This window comes from Lactuca virosa, chromosome 6 (assembly GCF_052849685.1).
Source record: "Lactuca virosa cultivar CGN04683 chromosome 6, Lactuca_virosa_CGN04683_v6, whole genome shotgun sequence".
NCBI lineage: Eukaryota > Viridiplantae > Streptophyta > Magnoliopsida > Asterales > Asteraceae > Lactuca > Lactuca virosa.
In genome coordinates, this window is record NC_136431.1 from 14,027,705 (window position 1) to 14,053,806 (window position 26,102).

Here is a 26,102-nt window from a genome sequence, read left to right on the forward strand (position 1 = left end):
ATGTGTGTTTAATTCATGATCTTAATGGCTATGATGGTGTCCATAACTTGTCCTCAAGTTATGGATAACCAAAAGTCACTTCTTTAAATTGTGATTAAAGAACTAAAGAGGTTTCATAAAATGAAGAGTCTTCATTTTTATGAACCATTAAAAACTCATAAGTTACAAATTGAAGAGACTTGGAATAGTTTCAAATCTTGCCCTCAAGTTTTGGAATTTGAAAAGTCTTACACTTTAATACTTTAATTCCAAATTAAACCTTAGATTTTTAAAAAGTTTAAAAATCAACACTTATACTATTATTATAATTTTATTATATAGATATGTATAAGAATATGTCATTCTTACCGTTAGTAGGCCTCATTCACGAAGCCGGTCTATAAGGGGGGTATAAGGTTGTTGCCTATAAAATGGTGACTTAATGGGTGTCCACTCTCACCCACCGCTTCCTTGATCGGTGGAGGGTCGTTAGCCGAACGGGTAGGATACGACTTTAAATACTCGTTAAAAGTATAATGAATTATAAAGTAACTATACATTATAAATTCCCAATCTTAGTTACTTTAGGAAAAATGTGAAATTGGTGATAGCCCATAAAATTACACTTTGTACCTTACCAAGTCGTTAGTGGAGCGTGTGTGGTTAACCGGCACACTAACATGGACTAGTAAGAGTGGCAAATGGTAACTTGACTTTATTATAGATCGGTGGAGCGTGTGTGGTTAACCGGCACATCGATTAGGTAATGTTGTTGAGGGTACCAAGTCAATTTGTATGGTTATTCACACCTTGTTTGTGATCCTCGGCATCCCAGTCACAAACTTGAGAGGGCACAATCGAGATTCAAACATGCCATTGAAAAGTTCAATGTATCTCAAAAGATCTAGGAGTTTCAAAACCAATAAAACCTAATAATAAAATATTTCGTTCTTATGGTGGAAATTGGTAAATCGTCATTTACCTACCTTCAAATATTTTATAGTATGGATTACGGCATCCCTCTTCCAACTATAAATAGTTTGTTGGATCCTAGCCTTAATATTTCATTTGGGTGAATTATTAAGGGTTCCTAATCTAATGAAACTTGTTTTTCTTTCCTTTTAGATGTCTTCCAACAATGCTGCTGGCTCAAACCCAACAGGCTCTTTTTCCCTTATGAACTTGTGTGGTAAGGTCATCTTTGATGGATCCAATTTCAATGAGTGGATCAGAGACATCAGAATGATTACCCGCTATGAGGACAAAGAATATGTCCTCGATAGGGAGCTTAAGGTTGTGAGTGAAGCCACTGCTACTCCTGAAGAGTTTGCGGAGTTTGTTGCACATGAAAAGGATGCTACTAAAGTAGCATGCATCATGATGGCCACCATGACTCCTGAACTTCAAAAATCCTATGAAGATTTCTACCCCTATGAGATGCACCTGGATCTGATGGAAAGGTACCATCAGAGCGCGCGTCAGGAGAGGTATGAATTCATCTCCTCCATGATAACCGCAAGGATGAAGGATGGTGAACCCATCACCGGTCACTTGCAGAAGATGCAAAGGTTCGTTGACCGGTTGCTGAAGCTAAATGTTGACTTTCCTGAGGAAATGGCGATTGACATCATTCTCCATTCCTTAGCTCCAAGTTATGATCAGTTTCGTATGACTTATCATATGAATAAGGAGGAAGTCACACTTAGCAAACTTCGAGGACTCTTAAGGACAGCTGAAAATGGCCTTAAGGGTAAAGCGGTTGCTACTTCTACTCCTTCAACAGCCCCTGTTCTGGCTATTGGGCAGGGAAAGGGTAAGAAGAGGAAAAACCCTTCGAAGGGTACCAAGGGTAAGACTCTTGATGGTTCCTCTTCAAGTGGGACAAAGAAAGGTCCCATTACTCCTTCTTCAAACCCAAAGGAAGCACAATGCTTCTATTGCCAGGATAAGGGACACTTCAAGCGAAGCTGCCCTAAATATCTGCAAGATATAAAGGATGGGAAGGTTAAACCCACCAATGCAGGTATTTACACAATATTGTCTAATAACTCATCTAATGCTAATTCTTGGGTGCTTGATACAGGTTGTGGTATTCACATCTGTACTGATTTGCAGGCACTAAGAAGAAGTGAGCAAGTGGAGCACGGGAAGATAAACTTAGTCATGGGCAACAGGAAAGCATCACCTGTTACCAAGATAGGAGTTTATTCTTTATTGCTTAATAATGGGTTAATGTTCGATTTGAATAAGTGTTGTTACTCGCCCGAAATGACGAGAAATATTATTTCTTTTCATGGCTTGTACAAACAAGGTTTTTCATTTTCATTTGATAATAAAAATGGTGCTATTAATGTTTATTACAATGATGTATTTTACTTTAAAGCATTACCTTGTGATGGTGTATATGAAGCCGTGAATGTTGTAGACAATCTAGGAAATAATGTGTTGTATATTGATTCTTCAGATAGCTTGGATAAAGCATCCTTGTGGCATTGTCGTCTTGGACATGTTAACAAGAAGCGCATAGGCCAACTCCAAAAGGCTGGAGTCTTGGAATCATTTGACCTCAAGTCAGATGATAGTTGCGAGTCTTGTTTACTTGGAAAAATGACAAAGTCACCCTTCACAGGTACTTGTGATAGGGGTGAAGGTTTGTTGGACCTTGTACACACGGATGTGTGTGGGCCCTTCAGAGTTGCTACAAGGGATGCTAATCGCTATTATGTGACTTTTACTGATGATTACAGTAGATATGGATATATTTACTTAATCAAGCATAAGTCAGAAACCTTTGAAAAGTTCAAAGAGTTTAAGCAGGAAGTTGAGAATCAATTGGGCAGGAACATCAAGATGCTCCGATCCGATCGAGGAGGAGAGTATCTTAGCATTGAGTTCCTTGACTATCTTAAGGAATGTGGGATTGTCTCACAATTGACACCTCCCAGAACACCACAGTTGAATGGTGTAGCTGAGAGGCGCAATTGAACCTTGTTGGATATGGTTCGTTCCATGATGAGTCGAGCTTCGTTACCAATCTCTTTCTGGGGCTATGCCTTAGAGACTGCCGCCCATATCCTTAATCTAGTCCCTACTAAAAAGGTTGCCAAAACACCTCATGAGATGTGGACTGGGAAAGTTCCCAATTTGGACCACATCAAGATTTGGGGTTGTGAAGCTTTCGTGAGGCGTGAGACTCATGATAAGCTTGAACCTCGAAGTGAGAGGTGTATTTTCATCGGCTACCCACAAAGATCCTTTGGTTACCTCTTCTACAGACCCAGTGATAATGTGGTCTTTGTAGCAAGAAGAGGAGTCTTTCGTGAGAGAGAATTCATAAGCCAAGGGGACAGTGGGAGGCAAATTGACCTTGAAGAGCTTCAAGAGTCAAGTGGTGAAGGAACCTCAAATGCTATCGACCAACCTGAGGAGGAAACTCCTGTTAATCCGATAGATGAGTCTGTACCTCCAAGACGTTCCACTAGGGTGAGGAACACACCTGATTTTTATTATGGTTATCACATCACCACTGAAGGTGATACATTTATTAGTGACAGTACACTAATAGATTTGGATGAACCTAATAATTACAGGGAAGCCATGGTAGGCCCTGAGTCTGCTAAATGGAAGGAGGCTATGGACAACGAGATTCAGTCCATGTATGACAATCAAGTTTGGAACTTGATTGACAATGTACCAGGTCGTAAGACAGTTGGGTGCAAATGGATCTTCAAGAAGAAGACCGACATGGATGGAAAGGTACATACTTACAAAGCGCGACTGGTTGCGAAGGGCTTTACTCAAACTCCGGGAGTTGACTATGATGAGACCTTCTCACCAGTAGCTAAGATTAAGTCTATTAGAGTATTGTTAGCCATAGCTGCATTTCATGATTATGAAATATGGCAAATGGATGTCAAAACTGCTTTCCTTAATGGAAAGTTGGCTGAGGATGTTTACATGGCTCAACGAGAGGGTTTTGTCGATACAAGATACCCTAATAGAGTGTGTAAGCTTGATAAATCCATTTATGGATTGAAACAAGCATCTCGCAGATGGAATCTTTGCTTTGATGAGAAAGTCAAAGAGTTTGGCTTTTCTAGGAGTGAGGATGAGTCTTGTGTGTATGTCAGGGCTAGTGGGAGCATAGTTAGCTTCTTGGTGTTGTATGTGGATGACATACTTCTCATAGGAAACGACGTCCCAACCTTGCAGGAGGTTAAGTCCTGGCTTGGGAAGTGTTTCGCTATGAAGGACCTTGGGGAAGCTGCTTATATCCTAGGGATAAGGATATTGAGAGATAGGAGTAAGAGACTAATTGGACTTAGTCAAAGTACTTATGTGGATAAGGTACTGAAGAGGTTCAGTATGCAAGATTCCAAGAAAGGGGAATTACCCGTCCAGAGTAATGCCAAGCTGAGTAAAACTCAGAGTCCGAGTACAGAGGCTGAGATAGCTGAAATGAGTCATATACCATATGCTTCCGCTGTGGGCTCGATCATGTATGCTATGACTTGTACTTGCCCTGATGTGGCCTTTGCTTTGAGCATGGTCAGTAGATATCAAGGGAACCCCGGCAAAGCACACTGGACAGCGGTAAAGAACATTCTCAAGTATCTGCGGAGGACTAAGGATTGGGTCCTTACCCTCGGAGGCAGTGATGACTTGAGAGTGGAAGGATATAGCGATGCTAGCTTCCAGACTGATAGGGATAATTTCCGCTCTCAGTCAGGCTGGGTCTTTATCCTAAATGGAGGGGCAATTACTTGGAAAAGTTCCAAGCAGGAGACAGTAGCTGATTCTACTTGTGAATCAGAGTACATAGCAGCAAGTGAAGCAGCTAAGGAGGCGATATGGCTAAAGAACTTCATCGGAGACCTTGGAGTTGTACCAGCTATAAAGGAGCCAATGGAAATTTTCTGTGACAATGAAAGTGCGGTTGCTTTAGCTAAGGAACCGAGAGATCACGGGAGATCTAGACACATTGACAGAAAATACCATTTCATCAGACATCGAATAGAAGAAGGACTCCTCGTTGCTAAGAGGGTATCATTAGATGAGAACCCGGCAGATCCCCTCACGAAGGGACTGAGCAGGGTTAAGCATTTACAGCATGCGAGGCGCATTGGGCTGAAGGATGATATTAGTTTCAATAATTAGATTCCTGAAACTTGTAAAATGTAATTGACATTTGATGATAAATAAAAGTTGTTATTTATTTATGAGTAAGGTGTTACTATCTTGTGTTGATTGTTTACTATGTTTCAATTTTGCATGTTTTTACTTCCAGAATAATTATGTTATTATTCAAACCATCCACAGTCAGTCAAACTTTGGAAGTAAGTATTGATTTAAGACTGTCATGAATTTGGCTTGTATGATTTGTCTAAAAGTGCTTTGGACAATGCAATGGTTGCTACAACATTCATGAGTACTCATAAGGGCTGAGTATTGGATCCAACCCACGCTCACTTGCATCACTTCATGGAATTTATCTCGAGTGATCGTGAGACGGTAATATCATATAAATCTTCAAACCTAGAGATATGAGTTGTTGACTATGAGTTGGTTATTCATTGATTGTACGAAAACGCATTGGTAACTCGATGTTATAAAACGTGCCTTTGTGAATAATTCAACAAGTAGTTAGTACAAGCATATCAGTCGAAGTTTATATGTTCCTTCTAGAAATAGAAGCGATATCTGGGCCCCTCGATGATTTGGTTTTGACTTATGTACCGGGCCCGGTCAGAACCTAATTGATGTGTTCAATTTAGTTCTATGTCGGAACAAATCAGAGATCGAGAAACAAATGCTGGACAATAAGTAAGACCATGTTCCATGTGTTTGTCCGGCTGATATCATGAGAATAGAGGATTGTATGATCACTTATCTTAAATGGCGTATCATCATCATCTCAGTTCCGAGAGACTTTGAAAGAGCTACGATTGCTAGTCGGATTTTGAAGTCATATTTGCAAATATAGTTATTAGACTTATCCAAGTGGGAGACTGTTGGATATAGTATCTAAGTCCATAACTTTATTTGGTATGTACTTGACCCGACCCGGCATGGTCCATTTGGGTTGCATGGCATTGCAATACTTGGATAGACTAAATGAGAGAATAAGACACTTATGATTATTAATATATTATAAGTTCTAATATATTAATAATAGTATTATTTAATTAGTATTGATCAAGTATTAATCTAGGATTAATTTGGTGATCAAAGTGAGACTAATTAAATATATAGGGTTGATTATGACAATCATCAATTCTTTTATGGTGGATTAATGATCCATGGTTTATGGGTTTGGTTATAACCATATGGAGCTCCATGGATAGTCCATGGGAGTTACAAACCCATGGGTCATGAGAAATCAAGAGTCATGACAATTAAGGGCATTCATGTGTAAACCCTAATTGTGACAACACTATAAAAGGAACCCTATGGCTAGCAAAATCATGACCTAGAGTTACTAGAGAGGGCATAACCGATTTTGAGGCTAAGTGACATTCTCTCAAGTTATTCCAAGTCTTGTGGTGTTGTGTGAAGCATTTGAGGCACAACATTTGGGGTGCTAGGCTCACAAAGTCTTGAAGGAATCCAAGCAACAACAAGGTATGTATTTCTACTAGTTTTTATGTTTTATGTAATCCCCATGTCATGCTAGTTAGGAAATAACCTTGAAAAAGAAATTTGCATGTATATAGAGAAAACATAGATTCAAGGTTATTAGGGTTGCATGTACACTTAGGAAGTGTTAGAATGCTCAAAAACCCATCAAAAATACCATACGGTTATGTGATATTGTAGTATGTTAGAACATCATGCTAGTACTAGGCTAGGGATCTTCAGGAATTGCATGATAGAATTGCCTGATTATATGATGCCTGATAGCCTAGGGTTTTCCTTATATGAAATTGACATAATTACTGTAGTTGCTTAGTGTATGCATCACGACCGTACATAATTAATATCTTATACACTGACCACCAGCGCCAACGTCAGCACCAACGCCAATGCCTCAGACCTTATCAGCATCAGCGTGAAGATGATGATCTTATGTAATTTTTGTATATTAGGCACTTATATGGATATGTATAGAATAGATAGCAGATCCGATATCTTGGTGATAAGGATAATTTCTTATTAGATATTGGATACAATTCCTTGATTGAAGGGATTCACTAGAATGGTTTTGTATATAATCAACATTAGGGTAAAACCCTAATATATGTCTTGGTGACCGTTTTTGTGACCTTTGTTCTCTTGGTGAGAACACCCCTTTCTTGGTGAAAAAATCTTTGTAATTACTCGTGTTTATTTTTCTGTTTGATCTTTATTAGTTTGTTCTTCATTAATTATACTTGAAGTGTATCTGATCTACACAAACCTTCAATTGGTATCAAACCAAGTTTTTTATACACTCAAGTTGCCATGTCGACATCCTACAATCCCAAATCGCCTGCTCTCAATAATATCCCTCGCTTCGACGCGTAAAATTTTACCATGTGGAAGACTAAGGTTATGGTTGTTCTTGAAACCATGGATTATGAGATATTTAACATTGTTGAGAACGGTCCTCACGTTCCTATGTATCAACCTATGGTTAACAACGCTCCTGTTGGTCCCTTGAAGCAAAAGCCAAAGACCAGTTATGATGATGACGAAAGGAGACTTATCATTCTTGATGTGAAAGCTAGGGTAGCAATAGGAAACTCTATTCCCTACCATGTGTATCATTTAGTTTAAAACTACGAATCAACTCAAGAGATGATGGAGACGCTGATGGTGGCTTATGATGGTACTATGGATGTTCAAGCTACAACCATCAACAACCTTAATCGGAGATTTGGGCATTTTTTTCGCTCAACAAGGTGAATCTCTAACTCAAAAATTTAACAGGTTTAATTGTTTGATGAATGATATACACAGGTTAGCAGTCGTCAAGCATGCCACTCAGTTAGTGTTAAAGTTCTTGGACTCTCTTAGAAAAAGCTGGGAACATCACATTGATGTTCTTAAGAACAGTGAGAAGATTAACCTGATGGATGTCAACTCTTTGTTTGGAAATCTACGAAACTACGAAGAGACCAAAGCTCTTAGTAAAGACATCATGAAGGACTCAAATAAAGAGAATTCTACAACCTTGGTCTCTTTAAAAGAAGCAATGAACCTCATCAGCGTCTCCGATGAATCTGTATAGGGCGTAGTGAGTAGTGAAAAAATTATTGATGAACTTATTGATAGCGCTACACTTATTATCAAACGTTAAGAACAAAGCAGATCAAATGGAGTTCGAAGATATCAGTTTAAGGGAGACAGTTCAACGAGGATATCTACTTCAGAGAAAAGAAACTCAGGTAACTGTTTTAACTGTGGAAGACCTGACAATTTTTCCAAGGACTACAAAGAGAAGAAAGAAGCTCAAAGCCCATATAGTTATGAAGTCTTGTACAAGAAGTTGTTGGCCCACATGAAGAAGGAGAACATCTCTCTGCCAATAGCCTTCATTGCAAAGCAAGAGGATCGTGAAGAATGAATATAAGAAGAGGAAACATATGAAGACGAGGGGCTAAATGTTAAGGGTCTTATGGCTCTTATCAACGATTCCCTTGCTTGTGATCTCAACATGTGTGACGCTGATATCTCTCAAACTATCCAAGAATCGAGTAAAAAACTAGAACATACTTGGTTCCTTGACAGTGGGTGCTCTAGACACATGACCGATCTCAACTTCCTCTTAACAGATTTTGTGGAGAAATATGGTCTGATTATGGTTTTTGGTGACAACAGTGAAGGAGCAGTCATGGGCGTAGGAACATTTGAGTGCAGATCGTTCAAGCTGAAGAAAGTGTTCTATTTCAAAGGTCTTAAAAGTAATCTTATCTCCATCAGTCAACTTTGTGACGTTGGTTACAAAGTTCTATTCGATCGCAATAAAGGGAAGGTTATTGAGTTAAAGAACAAAATTGTGGTCACTGCACTCAGGGACAACAACATGTATATACTTTGATTTTACTTGTGTTAGACAATCCTACTTTATGACTTTACATTATGCTTTGCTACTTTAAAACTTTTGAACATAAGCTACTAAAATTTTTGTAACATCCATAAAACTCAAGCCAATTTAAAACTTTTTAAATCATTTAAAACCATTCAGTTATTACAATTTGTTTTCAAAATAGTTTAAACATCAGAGTTCCCAGAAATCAAAATCATCAATCGAGGAAGTGTACGGTCACGCCTTCGCCTTCCCGCGGTCATCCGCTGAACCTGAAACAATAAACTTAAACTGTAACCTCGAAGGCTTAGTGAGTTACCCCCAAAATACCAACGCCATACAGTGTCACACCCCCAAACCAGAATGGCGGAAACATTCGGGGGTGGATGACTTCACGTAGTATCATAACAGTTGAATATTTGTAAAGAAAGTAAACACAACCATCATAAATATAATTTAAAAGTTACATTGTTGCATGTAATACATGTTTCAAAAGAATATTACAAATATGATGATTTAAAATGTTTTGATAACTTACGCCTTAGCGTTCCTTCTCCAAAAGCTGATGTTTTACCTGTATTACTGATTCCCTGAGAAATACAAGTAGTTTTGAAAAAGTGTCAACAATTAAGTTGGTGAGTTCATAAGCGTTTTTGTACTAAAATTGTATGCCTTTCGGTAAAAATAACTGAGCGTGTTTCTAGAAAATCCAATATTTTCCATGTATGTGTGGTAGTTTGAAAAAGTTCCCAAAAAACTGGGATGCATAAGTGTCTTCCGTACTAAAAATGGTGTAAGTGGATTTATGCATGTATAATGTAATTACTGAATGCATTTTAATAGTCTCGTAAATCAAAGATATTTCGATACTCCATGTGAGTTTTATAACCATGCTATTGACCCAGACTGCCTGTAACAACGTTCTTCAGGCATTGCAGTGTTATGACGTTTGACACCCCAGACCTGCCGGTCTAACTGTAGCTAACAGTTTAGGTGTGGGATTGTCAATCCCGTATAGATCTATACACAAGTATCATGCTCTCCCTACAAGAGATTATAGTTTATAATACAGGACTTGAAATGCGTACTTGAGAGTACGGTGAAGCCGGATGTCTCACAAAACTTTGTATCAATAGATTTACGGAATGAAAAGTCCACATTTCCTTGTAAATGAAAATATTTCCTTTTTATAATGTTTACGTAAAGATGTCATGAATAACTTGTAAACTATACCCATTATAGTTTTGTCGAAAGTGTGTTCCGTTTGGTGATGAAACTCGGTGTAATACCAACCTTGCATGTAAAGAGCAACGTTGGTAGTAATGTTGTTTACATTTATGAACAAAATGTAGGTAAAGTATTTGAAACCATATGTAACGATGCGTATTTTAACATAAGTTTTTCTCGTGTTTCACTTGTATTCCCCCTCCCCCTAAAACATGAAAAAGACGTAAAAATGTAGGGGTATGAACTCACCTGGAAAGTGTGGTGATTTGAAGAAAACGAGATTTTCTCGGGCAGCACTTCGACCGGGAAGTGGTATATTCCTCGGGAATCTCAGAGCTTCGGACCTTCGTCGGCACTTGGGTACGTAACCGGGGTGTCGGGATAGTTTCGGGAGGCTCGAGAGGGAGAGAATATGGGAGAAAAGGTGTGAAATGGCAAAAGAAGCCGGAACCCTCGCATCCTATTTATAGGGGTGGAAGCTGGCCTCGTACGCTGGGCGTACTCCGAAGTACGCGGGGCGTACCTCGTACGCTGGGCGTACCCTCGTACGCGGGGCGTACGTCAGCGATGACGTCACCGGTCGCCGGTCTTCAGATGGGACGGGAGTAGAGGGTATAGGGGCGACGTGGCCGATCCGAGGCCGTGCATTGGGTACGCTGGGCATACTCCGAAGTACGCGGGGCGTAACCCTTCAGATAAGCTTCGAAGTGTGTGCCCAAATCTTTGAAAATCCGTAACTTTCGCATACGAGCTCCGTTTTTGACGTTCATGATATCCACGCGTAGGTGAGAATATACTCTACAACTCTCGTTTAAACTTCGTCGGCAAATTTTGAATTTATTTTTAATTATATAATTTTTAATAGGCCGGGACGGGATAAATCCGTTAAAAATTCATAACTTCTTCATCCGATGTCCGTTTTTGTTTGTCTTTTTACCGTTGTACTACTATTGTCGAGATCTTCAATTCTCGTTTAGGTTGCGTCGGCTAAAAATCGTTCGATCTTTATTTCAAATTTTTAGCTGTCTACTGCTGTTCTGAAACTTAGAAAAATCATAACTTCCTCATACAAAGTCAGATTTGGACGTTCTCTTTATGTACGCTCACGGTTTGTTATTATCTACGACTTTCGTTTAGATACTTAAGGCTAAAAAGTATTTTATTGAAATTTCACTTTTTACGCTTAACAGTGTGTTACCGGTTGTGTCGCGGATTTTCGATTGGTCATAACTTCTTCGTTATAACTCGGATTTGAGTGTTCTTTATATTTCTGAAAACCTTGACACAATATCTAACATTTTATGTATCCCAATTGAGACTTTAGAACACTTTATTTTTGACGCTATTTTTAGTGATTCCAAAATAGATTATAACATTTGACTTTTTGAACAATACATTGACTTGGAATATCGGGTTGTCACATCATCTCCCCGTTAGAGGGAATTTCGTCCCGAAATTTAATCTAAGATAGAGTTCATGGACTAGGAAAAAGATGCGGGTACTTTTGTCTCATTTGATCTTCGCGCTCCCAGGTGTATTCAGGTCCTCGCTTGGCATTCCAACGGACCTTCACAATGGGTATGCGACTTTGTTTTGTTCTTTTAATTTCCCGATCCATGATTTCTACAGGCTCTTCCACGAAGTGGAGACTTTCGTTGATTTCAATTTCGTCCAGAGGGATGATGAGAAACTCATCGGACAGACATTTCTTTAGGTTCGACACGTGAAAGGTAGGGTGTACGTTATTGAGTTCCTGCGGTAGTCGTAGTTTGTATGCTATCGGGCCGATCCTGGCAAGGATCTCGAATGGTCCGATATACCTAGGGTTTAGTTTCCCACGCTTTCTGAAACGTATTAATCCCTTCCAGGGTGAGACTTTCAATAGCACCCGGTCCCCAACCTGGAATTCCAAGGGTTTCCTTCTTTTATCCGCATAACTCTTTTGTCTGTCTCTTGAAGCCTTTAGTCGTTCTCGGATTTAGACAATCTTCTCGGTAGTTTCCCTTATGATTTCCGGGCCAATGAGAGTGCTGTCGGGTACTTGACCTCTAGCAAGTTGTGTGTCACCCACTTCAGCCCAGCACAGAGGTGATCTGCACTTACGGCCATAGAGGGCTTCGAATGGGGCAAATTTGATGCTAGTATGGTAGCTATTGTTGTACGAGAACTCAACCAATGGTAAATGGGTATCCCAAGCCTTACCAAAATCGATCACACAAGCTCTTAGCATATCTTCCAAAGTTTGAATGGTTCTCTCACTCTGACCGTCGGTTTGTGGGTGGTAGGCGGTACTCATGTCTAGCCTCGTTCCTAGAGATTTTTGTAGTGACTGCCAGAACCTCGAGGTGAATCTGCTATCTCGGTCCAAGATAATGGATATTGGTACACCATGCAGTCGTACAATCTCCCTGATGTATGTTCTAGTTAGTTTCTCCAGCTTATCCGTTTCCTTTATTGGTAGGAAGTGCGCAGATTTGGTTAACATGTCGACGATCACCCAGATGGTGTCAAGTCCAACCGCTGTCTTGGGTAACTTGGTTACGAAATCCATGGTTATCTGCTCCCACTTCCACTCGGGTATTTCAGGTTGTTGGAATAATCCCGAGGGCTTTTGGTATTCTACCTTGACTTTGGCACATGTCAGACATTTGCCTACATAGGTAGCAATTTCGGCTTTCATGTTTGGCCACCAATACAGTTTCTTGAGATCCAGATACATCTTGTCTGAACCGGGATGTACGGAGTATCGAGTCTTATAGGCTTCATTCATGACAACATTTCTAAATCCGCTAAACTTCGGCGTCCAGATCCGATTCATGAAGTAACGAACTCTGTCATCCTTGACTTCAAGATTCTTATCCATTCCTCTTAAGGCCTCCCCCGTCACATTTTTCGGATTTCAAGGCTTCTATTTGAGCTTCCTTGATTTGTGTGGACAGGTGTGAATGGATCGTCATGGTTAAGGATTTCACTCGACGGCCCGAGTATTCCTTTCGGCTGAGGGCATCAGCTACTACATTAGCTTTTCTGGGATGATAACGAATTTCGCATTCATAATCGTTTAGTAGTTCTACTCATCGTATTTGCCTCATGTTGAGTTCCTTTTGATTGAGGATGTGCTGGAGGCTCTTATGGTCGGTGAAGATTGTACATTTCGTGCCGTAGAGATAGTGTCTCCAGATCTTTAGAGCGAAGATGACTGCTCCTAGTTCTAGATCGTGCGTGGTATAATTGACCTCGTGCGTCTTGAGCTGTCTCGAGGCGTATGCGATGACCTTCCCTCGTTGCATTAGGACACATCCAAGTCCCTGGTTTGACGCATCACAGTAGACCACAAAGTCTTATGTTCCTTCTGGAAAAGCTAATATAGGTGCGCTGCATAGGGCTCGCTTTAGTGTTTGGAATGCAACGTCTTGTTTTTCTCCCCAGCTGAAGGTTACACCCTTCTGAGTCAGGGTGGTAAGTGGCTTAGCAATCTTGGAGAAGTTTTGTATGAACCTACGGTAATACCCGGCAAGGCCCAAGAATTGTCGGATTTCCATTGGAGTCCTTGGAGTTGACCAGTTCTCGATTACCTTAATTTTGGAAGGGTCCACGTGTATACCCTCCTTGCTGACCACGTGACCTAGGAAATCTACTTTCCGAATCCAAAATTCGCACTTTGAGAATTTTGCGTATAGCTTCTCTGTCCTTAATGTTTCCAAGACCTGTCGGAGGTGTTGGCTATGTTCCTCCTTGCTCCTTGAATAGATGAGTATATCATCTATGAACACAATCACAAATTTGTCCAGGAAAGGACGACATACTCGGTTCATCAAGTCCATGAACACCGTCGGTGCGTTTGTCAATCCGAAGGGCATCACTACAAACTCGTAGTGACCATAGCGAGTTCGGAATGCCGTTTTGGGAACGTCTCCTTCCAGAACTCGTAATTAGTGATACCCAGATCTTAAATCGATCTTTGAGAAGTAGCTTGCTCCTTGTAGTTGGTCGAACAGATCGTCTATGCGCGGTAAGGGATATCGGTTCTTGATCGTGAGTTTGTTCAGTTCCCGGTAATCGATGCACATGCGAAAAGATCCATCCTTCTTCTTTACGAACAGAACCGGTGCTCCCCAAGGTGAGAAGCTCGGCCTGATGAATCCTTTGCTGAGAAGTTCGTTCAGCTGGCTGGATAATTCCTGCATTTGTGCCGGTGCTAGATGGTACGGCGATTTTGCTACGGGGGTAGCTCCAGGAATTAAGTCGATCCTGAACTCGACTTGACGTTCTGGTGGAACTCCTGGAAGATCTTCAGGGAAAATGTCGAGGAAATTGCAGACTTTCGGAATGTCTTTAATGTCTTTCACTTCTCGTTTCTTATCTACCACGTGGACCAGGAAGGCATGATATTCTTTGCGCAGATATTTTCGGGTTTTGACGCAAGAGATGATTTTGTAAATTGGTACCGGGTTTGTCACCATAAATGACAAGAGTTTCGCCACTTGGCAGATTAAGGCGAACGGCCCTTTCGTGACACAGAATATCATCATGGTGAAGGCTTAACCAATCCATACCGATGATGACATCAAAACTTCTTATGGTGATCGGCATTAGATCGATTTGGAAAAAAGTGTTCATTTAGAGCTAGTGTGCAGCCTACATACAAATCGTTTGTGCTTTCTGTTTTACTGTTTGCCATTTCTACTGTAAATATTTTATTGAGTGCTTGGGGTTTTTGATTAAGTAAGTGTTTGAATTTATGACTCACGAAACTTCTCTCCGCACCACAGTCAAAGAGTATGCATGCATAAATGTTGTTGAGGAGAAACGTACCCGTAACCACTGTGGGATCGTCTATTGCCTCGTTCTGCCCTATTTCCAGCACTCTTCCTACGCCGCCAACATTCTTTGCCTTAGGGCAATCACTCTTGTAGTGCCCAGTTTCCCCACACCCATAACATGCCTGGCTCACTCCAGCACTGTAACGACGTAAATTTTAAAACAATTTTTCATTTTTCAAACATAATAAAACTCATATAATATTCTAAAAATCTCATGTATCAAATGTCATCACAATAAAACATATCCCAGGATCTCAACACATAATCCTCTTCCAGTGTGTACAAATCATGCCGACGCCTTCCCGCGATCCTCGCTGGTACCTGAAACACATATCACATAACACGGTAAGCATAAATGCTTAGTGAGTTCCCCAAAATACCACATACAACACATAAGCCACTCGAGGCTATAACTCAGTATGACCCTCCGGTCAATGTGTCTCAGCGGGACCCTCCAGTCCCGTAGCTCGTTGGACCCTCTAGTCCGGTCTAGCTCGTTGGATCCTGAGGTCCGGTCTAACTCGTAGGACTCTCCGGTCCAGTCTATATAACACATAGCATACATATATCACAATGCACATAAGCTCAAACATACACATAAGACATAATACCCTCCGGTCTGCACATAGTTACAACTCTAGGTAATGTATAGTGAGAAGACTCACCTCGGGTAATCTCAGAAAGTCTCGAACTCGAATCACTGATCTAGCCTCCGCCTAATCACATAAAGTAATTATCTCTAATTAATACGGCTCTCAAAGACTAGACTAGTCCCTCCCTATATTCTCTCAGAAGGGAAAAAGACCATTTTACCCCTCCAATAGTCCAATGTCCAACTGTTGACCAAACCCTAAAAGTCAACCCCAGTCAACGGTCCAACTTTGACCAGACTCGTCGAGTGCACTCGGGTGACTCGGCGAGTCCATGCGTGTCCTCTGAATCCTCCTAAGGCCTCACTCGACTGGTCGAGTTAACCTTTCTCTCGACGGGTTACCACTGATCACGAATCGTGGTGTAACACAATCCGACTCGTCGAGTCCTCTCATGGACTCGGCGAGTTTCTTCCATGGGAATGCTCAAACGACATTCTGAGGTCAGATCTGTTTCTCTAATTTATAGATCTGACCTTCTAACACCCAAAAGTCACGTAAAGGTCTGAACTTTACGTTCATGCATCGCACATATGGCTCTATTTGATGAAATAGCTCTAAAAATGGAGTCCTAGGCTCAATATTCTCATGTAACAGCGTAAAGCTTGGTTGTTGGGACACTCTGGACCTCTCAAGGTCCAGATCTGAAGTCTATTCCTCAATAGGACTTCACATGCTCCATATTCCAACTAAAGAAAGGGTAAAGAAACCCTAGATTCAAGAGATCTACAATATACACGAAAATAGGCATGGATTCATACCTCAACAACAATCTTTGGTGAAGTAATGGTAGGTCTGAGCTCCTCAATCAGCCTAGCTTGAATCCCCTCTCTTCTTCTTGCAAGAATGCACTAAAGATGATGCAATTAGCTCCTTCCCTCACTCTCTATGCTCTCTGGTTCGTTAGGGTTTCTCAAGTGGGTGTGTGGCCGCAATGAGGGCCATAAGGACCCTTAAATAGGGCACATGCCCGAAGATTTAGGGTTTCTGTCCACAGCGCGGACTCGTCGAGTCGACTCTCCGAGTCGTCGAGTCCATTCATTAATCCTAGTCAGCAGTCGCGATCCTACTCGACGAGTTTAGGGGTCAACTCGTCGAGTCCCTCTCCTTGAATCAAAAATAAATACTCAATTTATGATACCTGGAAATCCGGATGTTACAATTCTCCCCCACTAGAATCAGACTTCGCCCTCGAAGTCTCGCTCTGCAAACAACTCTGGATGCTGCTCCCGCATCTCCGTCTCCGGCTCCCAAGTCAGCTCGGACCCTCTCCGATGTTGCCACTGGGCCTGAACCAGGGGCACCTCTTTGTTCCTCAGAACCTTGATCTTCCGATCCAAGATCGCGATCGGCCTTTCAATGTAATTCAGACTCGCGTCCACGTGAATATCCTCTAGCGGCACAACCGTCGTCTCATCGACTATACACTTCCTCAACTGGGATACGTGGAAGGTATCATGGATCTAACTCAACTCCTCGGGTAGCTCCAGATGGTATGCTACCTTACCCACCCTCGCGGTTACCCTGAACGGACCAATGTATCGGGGCCCCATCTTGCCCCTCTTCCTGAATCGGATCACTCCTTTCCAAGGAGATACCTTCAGGAGTACGAAATCTCCAACCTGGAACTCGAGCTCGGATCGCCGCCTATCCGCATAACTCTTCTGACGGCTCTGGGCTGTCAGTAACCTCTGTCTGACCTGCTGTATCTGCTCAGTCGTCTTAAGCACTATCTTAGTGCTACCCATCACTCGCTTCCCTACCTCTCCCCAACAGTTGGGAGTTCGACACCTCCTCCGATAAAGAAGCTCAAAGGGAGGCATACCAATACTCGAATGGTGGCTGTTGTTGTAAGAAAACTCAGCCAAGGGTAGGTATGTGTCCCAACTTCCACCGAAGTCCATAACACATGCTCGAAGCATGTCCTCGAGTGTCTGTATCGTTCGCTCACTCTGGCCATCCGTCTGTGGGTCGTAGGCAGTACTGAAGTGCAATATCGTACCCAACTCCTCATGGAACTTCTTCCAAAACCTGGAAGTGAAACGTACATCTCGGTCTGACATAATCAAGATCGACACTCCATGCCGCGACACCACCTCTCTCACATATATTTCTGCCAGCCTCTCCGCAGAAGAGCTCCTACTTAGTGCTACCCATCACTCGCTTCCCTACCTCTCCCCAACAGTTGGGAGTTCGACACCTCCTCCCATAAAGAAGCTCAAAGGGAGGCATACCAATACTCGAATGGTGGCTGTTGTTGTAAGAAAACTCAGCCAAGGGTAGGTATGTGTCCCAACTTCCACCGAAGTCCATAACACATGCTCGAAGCATGTCCTCGAGTGTCTGTATCGTTCGCTCACTCTGGCCATCCGTTTGTGGGTGGTAGGCAGTACTGAAGTGCAATATCGTACCCAACTCCTCATGGAACTTCTTCCAAAACCTGGAAGTGAAACGTACATCTCGGTCTGACATAATCGAGATCGGCACTCCATGCCGCGACACCACCTCTCTCACATATATTTCTGCCAGCCTCTCCGCAGAAGAGCTCCTACTGATAGCAAGGAAGTGAGCGCTCTTTGTCAGCCGGTCCACAATCACCCAAATTGCATCAACACCCCTCGCGGTCCTCGGAAATTTGGTGATAAAATCCATAGAAATTTGTTCCCACTTCCACTGGGGAACCTCTAATGGCTGCAACTTGCCATGCGGACGCTGGTGCTCGGCCTTAACCCGACGACAGGTCAAGCACCTCTCTACGACCCATGCAACATCCCTCTTCATACAGGGCCACCAGTAGTCTCTCTTCAGGTCCAAATACATCTTAGTGGCCCCGGGATGGATCGAAAATCTCGATCTATGCGCCTCCTCCAACAGAGTGCTACGTGCCCCGCCCGTAAACGGCACCCAAATCCGACCACGAAAGGTCATGAGCCCTCGACTATCCATCACAAACTCGGACACCTGTCCAATCACCCGCTCCCTTTTGCGGTTCTCCGGTCTCACAGCCTCTGCCTGGGCCTCTCGAATAGTATCCAACACCGGATTCATCACCTTTATCCTCATACATATGTCTCGAATCGGGGCACTCTCCGCCCTACGGCTCAGAGCATCGGCTACCACGTTAGCCTTGCCCGGGTGGTACAGGATCTCATAGTCATAATCCTTTACCACATCCAACCATCTCCTGTGGCGCATATTCAGGTTGGGCTGATCCATTAGATACTTCAAACTCTTGTGGTCCGTGTATATGGTACACCGAACCCCATACAAATAATGGCGCCATATCTTGAGGGCGAACACCACTGCCCCTAACTACAAATCATGGGTGGGATACCTTGTCTCATGAGGCTTCAGCTGCCTCGATGTGTATGCTATCACGTGCCCTCTCTGCATAAGCACCGTACCCAACCCCGATATAGACGCATCACAATACACCACAAAATCCTCCATTCCCTCCGGAAGGGCTAACACCGGGGCTTCGCATAACCTCTGGCGAAGAGTCTCAAACGAGGTCTGCTGCTCAGGACCCCAAATAAAAGCAACACCCTTCCGGGTCAATCTGGTGAGGGGAACGACAATCCTGGAGAAGTCCCTGATAAATATCCGATAGTAGCCGGCCAACCCCAGAAAACTCCTGATCTTGGTGGGGGATCTCAGCACCTCCCAACTCATAACAGCCTCAATATTGGCCGGATCGACCAGTATCCCATTCTGATTAACGAGGTGCCCCAAGAACTGGACCTTTCATAACCAGAAATCACACTTGGAGAATTTGGCATAAAGCCTCTCCGATCTCAAAACTCCAAGGACCTCCCTCAGATGCTCCTTATGCTGCTCTCTGGATCTCGAATACACTAGAATGTCATCGATGAACACAATCACAGATCGATCCAACATCGGCCCGCATACTCGGTTCATGAGATCCATGAACGCCGCTGGTGCATTGGTGAGCCCAAAAGGCATCACCACGAACTCGTAATGCCCATAACGAGTCCTGAACGTCGTCTTCTGGATATCCTCATCACGCACCCTCATTTGGTGATATCCAGACCTCAAGTCTATCTTGGAAAACCAAGACGCTCCCTGCAGTTGATCGAACAGATCGTCGATCCTTGGTAATGGATAACGGTTCTTGACCGTTCATTTGTTCAACTCCCGGTAATCAATGCACATCCGGTGTGAACCATCCTTTTTCTAGAAAAAAGGATCGGCGCTCCCCACGGCGAGCTACTCGGTCCGATGAATCCATTCCCCAACAGCTCCTGAAGCTACGAGGATAACTCCTGCATCTCCGGCAGCGCAAGGCGATAGGTGCCTTGGCAATAGGCGCTGCCCCCGGAACCAAATCGATGCGGAACTCCACCTGCCTCTCGGGAGGCACACCCGGCAACTCCTCGGAGAAAACATCCGGAAACTCTCGCACTATCGGTACCTTACCGACAGAACTCGGCCTCTTTGCGGAAACTCGTGCATCCATCACATAGGCTACAAACCCTCTATAGCCCTGCTGTAGACTCTGTCTCGCTCTGGCAGCCGAACAAAATGCTAACCCAGATCGGGTACACTCGCCATACACCGTAAGTACTCCCCCACTAGGGTCTCGTATGGTCACCAACTGTCGCTCGCAGTCTATAACAACTCCAAATCGGCTCAACCAGTCCATGCCCACGATGACACAGACATCCCCCATTGCAATGGGTACCAGATCTATCGGGAACTCAACACCAAAAATCTCGAGTACACATCCTCGAATCACATCAGTAGCATAAACCGCTCGCTCGTCAGCTATAGAAACTCGTAGAGGTCGACTCAACGCCTCTTGTCGGATACTGATGTGCTGGCTAAACGCCAATGACACGAAAGATCGACTCGCACTCGAGTCAAATAACACCAAAGCAGGTACAGAACTCACAAGAAAAGTACCTATGCATACCACAGAATAAGCACAATATCTCAAACTCAGTATAAGTAAATAAAAGAATACATACCAGCCATGACATCGGGCGCTGCTCGGACCTCCTCCGCTGTCAACTGAAAGGCTCTCCCGCGAGCCTTCGGTGCCTCGACCTTCGCTGGTCGGACCTCGATAGCTCTAGCAGCAGGTGCAGATCCCTGTGCTGATCCATGAAGTAGTTGTGGGCACTCGGCCTTCCGATGGCCAGTCTGGTTGCAGTGAAAGCAAACTGCAAACCCCTTGGGGCAATCCCTCGCGAAATGCCTCTCCTTACCACACTTGTAGCACACCCCCTCATGGCTCTTGCCGCACTTCTCGCAAGTGCGGCCCTTCAGACCTTCAGATCTCGAATCAACAGGCTTTACCCGCTTGGCTGCCGGCTGAGACTGTACCGGCCACCTATCCCTCCTCTGAGACTCGGCCTCCTCCTTGGCACGAGTCTCTAGCTCAATCTCCCTCTTCCGGGCATTCGCCTGGAGCTCGGCAAATGTACGGTATGTCGAGTTCGCCACGAACTCACGAATGTCCCTCCTCAGTATGCTCAGATATCAGCTCATACGTGCCTGCTCGATAGACACGTGCTCAGGGCAAAACAACGCCCTCTCGTGAAACATCCATGTAATCACAGTCACGGACTCCGTCCCCTGCTTGGGGGACAAGAACTCCTACGCCAATCGTTCCCTCTCCACCGGGGGAACATACTCATCTCGGAACATGGTGGTGAACCTCTCCCAGGTCACCGCTGTAATCTCTGCAGGAGTGAAGTCTGCCGTCACAAACTTCCACCAGTCCTTCGCTTCCAAGCGAAGTTGGTTCAGCGCGAACCGTACCCTCAGATGCTCAGGGCAAGAACATGTGTAGAAACACCCCTCAATGTCAGAGATCCATCTCATCGCGGCTATCGGATCCTGAATCCCATCAAACTCTGGTGGCTTCGTGTTGCTGAACTCCCGGTACAACAACGAATCACCCCCCTGTGGCCTAGCAGCGACAACGGCTGCGGTGGCCGCAGCAACAACAGCATCGGTAAGAGCAGCATACCGCTCGTCAAATGTCTCAATCAGCATGGTCTTGATAGACCCAAACATCTCTGGTATCTCAACATGAAGGGCTGCTGCCACCTCATCATGAATCATCCTGCGAATCTCATCATCGCTAACACCGCTGCTCTCTGGAGTGTGGCGCGTACCCACCATAATGTCTCTGAAACACAACACAAAAGAAATCAGAGACTCGCTCGAGTATACTCGCACTCGATAACTCAACCCTACTCATTCCTTAGTATCCTAAGGATTCTTACTTGGACTGCTCGCTGATCCGGTGTTTCCAGTAGTACGAGCCCTATACTACCTTCCACACCGCATTAGTATTCACCCCAAGTCCTCCTCCTAGGATCCCAGATCACAAGTACCCTATATCTCGCTGAACACATGCTACCTTCCAGTAGACCACTCATAAGCTCCTCGCTGCTACCTACTCACTCTCGAAGTAACTCATAGTAGTAGTAATCTCCTAGGCTAAGGCATCACAAATCAGGCCACTCTAGTCCTAGATATGAATACCTAGCCTACTCTAGCATGCATAGCATATCACATAATATCTCATAACACATAATGTAAGGGTATTTTGGGAAATCACCGTTCGGGCGCTGGCTGATCGTACACACTGCTCCGTTCTGCTTTTCTCAAAAATCTTTTACTCTTTTAGAAAAATTGTTTCTTTTATGAAAATTTTTCTCAAATCCTCAGTTTGAGTTCAGATACGCCCAAAGGTGCATCCGAATCCCTCAAACCAAGGCTCTGATACCAACTTGTAACGACCTAAATTTTAAAACAATTTTTCATTTTTCAAACATAATAAAACTCATATAATATTCTCAAAATCTCATGTATCAAATGTCATCACAGTAAAACATATCCCATGATCTCAACACAGAATCCTCTGCTAGTGTGTACAAATCATGTCGGCGCCTTCCCGCGATCCTTGCTGGTACCTGAAACACATATCACATAACACGGTAAGCATAAATGCTTAGTGAGTTCCCCAAAATACCACATACAACACATAAGCCACTCGAGGCTATAACTTAGTATGACCCTCCGATCAATGTGTCTCACCGGGACCCTCCAGTCCCGTAGCTCGTTGGACCCTCCAGTCCGGTCTAGCTCGTTGGACCCTTTGGTCCGGTCTAACTCGTAGGACCCTCCGGTCAGGTCTATATAACACATAGCATACATATATCACAGTGCACATAAACTAAAATATACACATAACACATACGACCCTCCAGTCTGCACATAGTTACAACTCTAGGTAATGTATAGTGAGAAGACTCACCTCGGGTAATCTCAGAAAGTCTCGAACTCGAATCACTGATCTAGCCTCCGCCTAATCACATAAAGTAATTATCTCTAATTAATACGACTCTCAAAGACTAGACTAGTCCCTCCCTATATTCTCTCAGAAGGGAAAAAGACCATTTTACCCCTCCAATAGTCCAATGTCCAACTGTGGACCAAACCCTAAAAGTCAACCCCAGTCAACGGTCCAACTTTGACCAGACTCGTCGAGTGCACTCGGGTGACTCGGCGAGTCCATGCGTGTCCTCTGAATCCTCCTAAGGCCTCACTCGACTGGTCGAGTTAACCTTTCTCTCGACGGGTTACCACTGATCACGAATCGTGGTGCAACACAATCCGACTCGTCGAGTCCTCTTATAGACTCGGTGAGTTTCTTCCATGGGAATGCTCAAACGACCTTCTGAGGTCAGATCTGTTTCTCTAATTTATAGATCTGACCTTCTAACACCCAAAATTCACGTAAAGGTCTGAACTTTACGTTCATGCATCGCACATATGACTATATTTGATGAAATAGCTCTAAAAATGGAGTCCTAGGCTCAATATTTTCATGTAACAACATAAAGCTTGGTTGTTGGGACACTCTGGACCTCTCAAGATCCAGATCTAAAGTCTATTCCTCAATGGGACTTCACATGCTCCATATTCCAAATAAAGAAAGGGTAAAGAAACCCTAGATTCAAGAGATCTACAATATACACGAAAATAGGCATGGATTCATACCTCAACATCAATCTTTGGTGAAGTAATGGTAGGTCTCAGCTCCTCAATCAGCCTAGCTTGAATCCCCTCTCTTCTTCTTGCAAGAATGCACTAAAGATGATGCAATTAGCTCCTTCCCTCACTCTCTATGCTCTCTGGTTCGTTAGGGTTTCTCAAGTGGGTGTGTGGCCGCAATAAGGGCCATAAGGACCCTTAAATAGGGCACATGCCCGAAGATTTAGGGTTTCTGTCCACAGCGCGGACTCGTCGAGTCGACTCTCCGACTCGTCGAGTCCATTCATTAATCGTAGTCAGCAGTCGCGATCCTACTCGACGAGTTTAGGCGTCAACTCGTCGAGTCCCTGTCCTTGACTCAAAAATAAATACTCAATTTATGATACCTGGAAATCCGGATGTTACAAGCATCAGGAACTTGGGTGATTGGTCGCGTCGGTGCCTTATAGAAACGGGCAGTGTGCCCTTTCCTGTCGCAGTTTTTATAGTGCATCTCCCGACAATTTCCGTTGTGATGGTAATTGCATTTGTTGCACTTTGGTAGGTTCCCAGCATATTGTTTTACCGGCGTAGGGGTTACAGGGACAGCAGTGGGGGCAGTAGCGGCATGGACCGCCACTATTTGTTTCTTTGAAGGTTCTTGCGAAGCTTGACCTTTCCTCTTGTTCCAAAACTTCTTCTTGTTGTTGTTGTTGGCATTGCTGTTATTGTTGTTGCTTCCTTTGGTTGGTTCTGGGACGACGGTCATGACATCTTGGCAGACCCCATGATCAACGAGGGACTGTGCCAGTTGTTTGGCACTGTCAAACGTCGTGGGTTTGGAAGCTAGCACACTTCCTCGAAGCTGGGGCGACAACCCCCAAATATACCTTTCCACCTTCTTGCTTTCTAGGGACATCATCCCTGGGCAAAGTATTGTCAAATCAATGAACCTATTCGTATAGGTTGTGATGTCCGAGCCCACCATAGTCAGTACCCAAAGCTCCTGTTCAAGTTTCTGAATCTCGCCCCTTGGGCAGTACTCTCACAGTAGCATTTGCTTCAGGTTCTCCCAACCCATGAAGTTTGCCACCACCAGAGTTAGTGACTTGACGTGGACATTCCACCACGTTAGGCTCGTTCGGAGAAGGTACATGCAACAAATTTTATTTTTCTCTCTTCTGGGCATGAGTAGATCTCGAATACGGCTTCCGTTTTCTCTATCCATTGGGATAGAGCCATTACTCCCCCAGTCCCATTAAAGGGGATGGGTTTGCTGTTGGAGAAGTCCTTGTAAGTACATTCTCTAGAACGACCCTGGTTTTGGCCATTAGTAGAGCTATTTATTCCTCCTCCTGATCCGTTGTTACTCATTTGTGCCATTTCTGCGGTTATGGCAGCCGTTACAGCAGCCTGAAAGGTAGCAGCGTCCATCGATGGAGGTGGTGTTGGTGCTCCTGTAGTATTGAAGCGTCGAGGATTCCTTCTTGGCGGCATGATTCTGCCATAAATTAAGAGACGAATTCTTGATAAGTCTTCAGAAATGATTATGGAAAGTCTTAGTATTATATGTTTTGCGTTCCGAACATTACCGAATTTGTAAGTTAATGGAAACTTTCAATAATAAGTGTATGATTTCCTTAGTATTTTAAGAACTTAATGGAATACTCAAAGAAATAATAAATGCGTGTCAATCTCATTGATATTAATATTTGATACAACGATCAGGAAAATTTGACCTTACATAGGTCTAGAGTATATCAATGAAAGCGGGAAAATGTTGACAACATTTGGACCCCCGAATTGTGCACTCACAATCCGTCGGGTTTACATTTAAAAAGAAAGAGTAACACCAACGCTTAGTCGATAAGTATATACATAGGGCCAGAAGTACGCGCTCTACTCCGAGCGGGTGGCACGTTGCGGACCACGGTATGTGGTTATGGAAGTCTGAGCTCGGGCTACTTGACGTTCAGCCTCGATGATGCGCCTCTCCATTGCGGCTTGGCTTTTACGGAACTCCCTTACTTCGGCTCTAGCAGCAGTAATGTCCTTGTTAAGGGAAAAGGTGTGCTCTATTGTTCGCTCACGTTCTTCGTTCGGACGACGAAGACGTACCGCAGTGACAGCAGCGGTGGCCCCAATATCCAAGAGTTGGCTGGCATTCACTCTTGCTTGCTCGCCTTGGTTGGCAATGCGACGAACCATGACAGGGAGTGCCCTGTCAGCCGAACCCCCGTTGCTGAGGTTATAAAAGCCTCGTCCCATGCCGTAAAGTGGTTGTTATCCTTGTTCCTTGCTCCATCGTTTCAGGTCCACAGCCCAGCGGGACGCCGGGCCCTGAAAGTTCCGTTGGGGAATTGTTGCTTCTTGGGGAGGATTGTAGATCTCCAGTTCCGAGTCAGT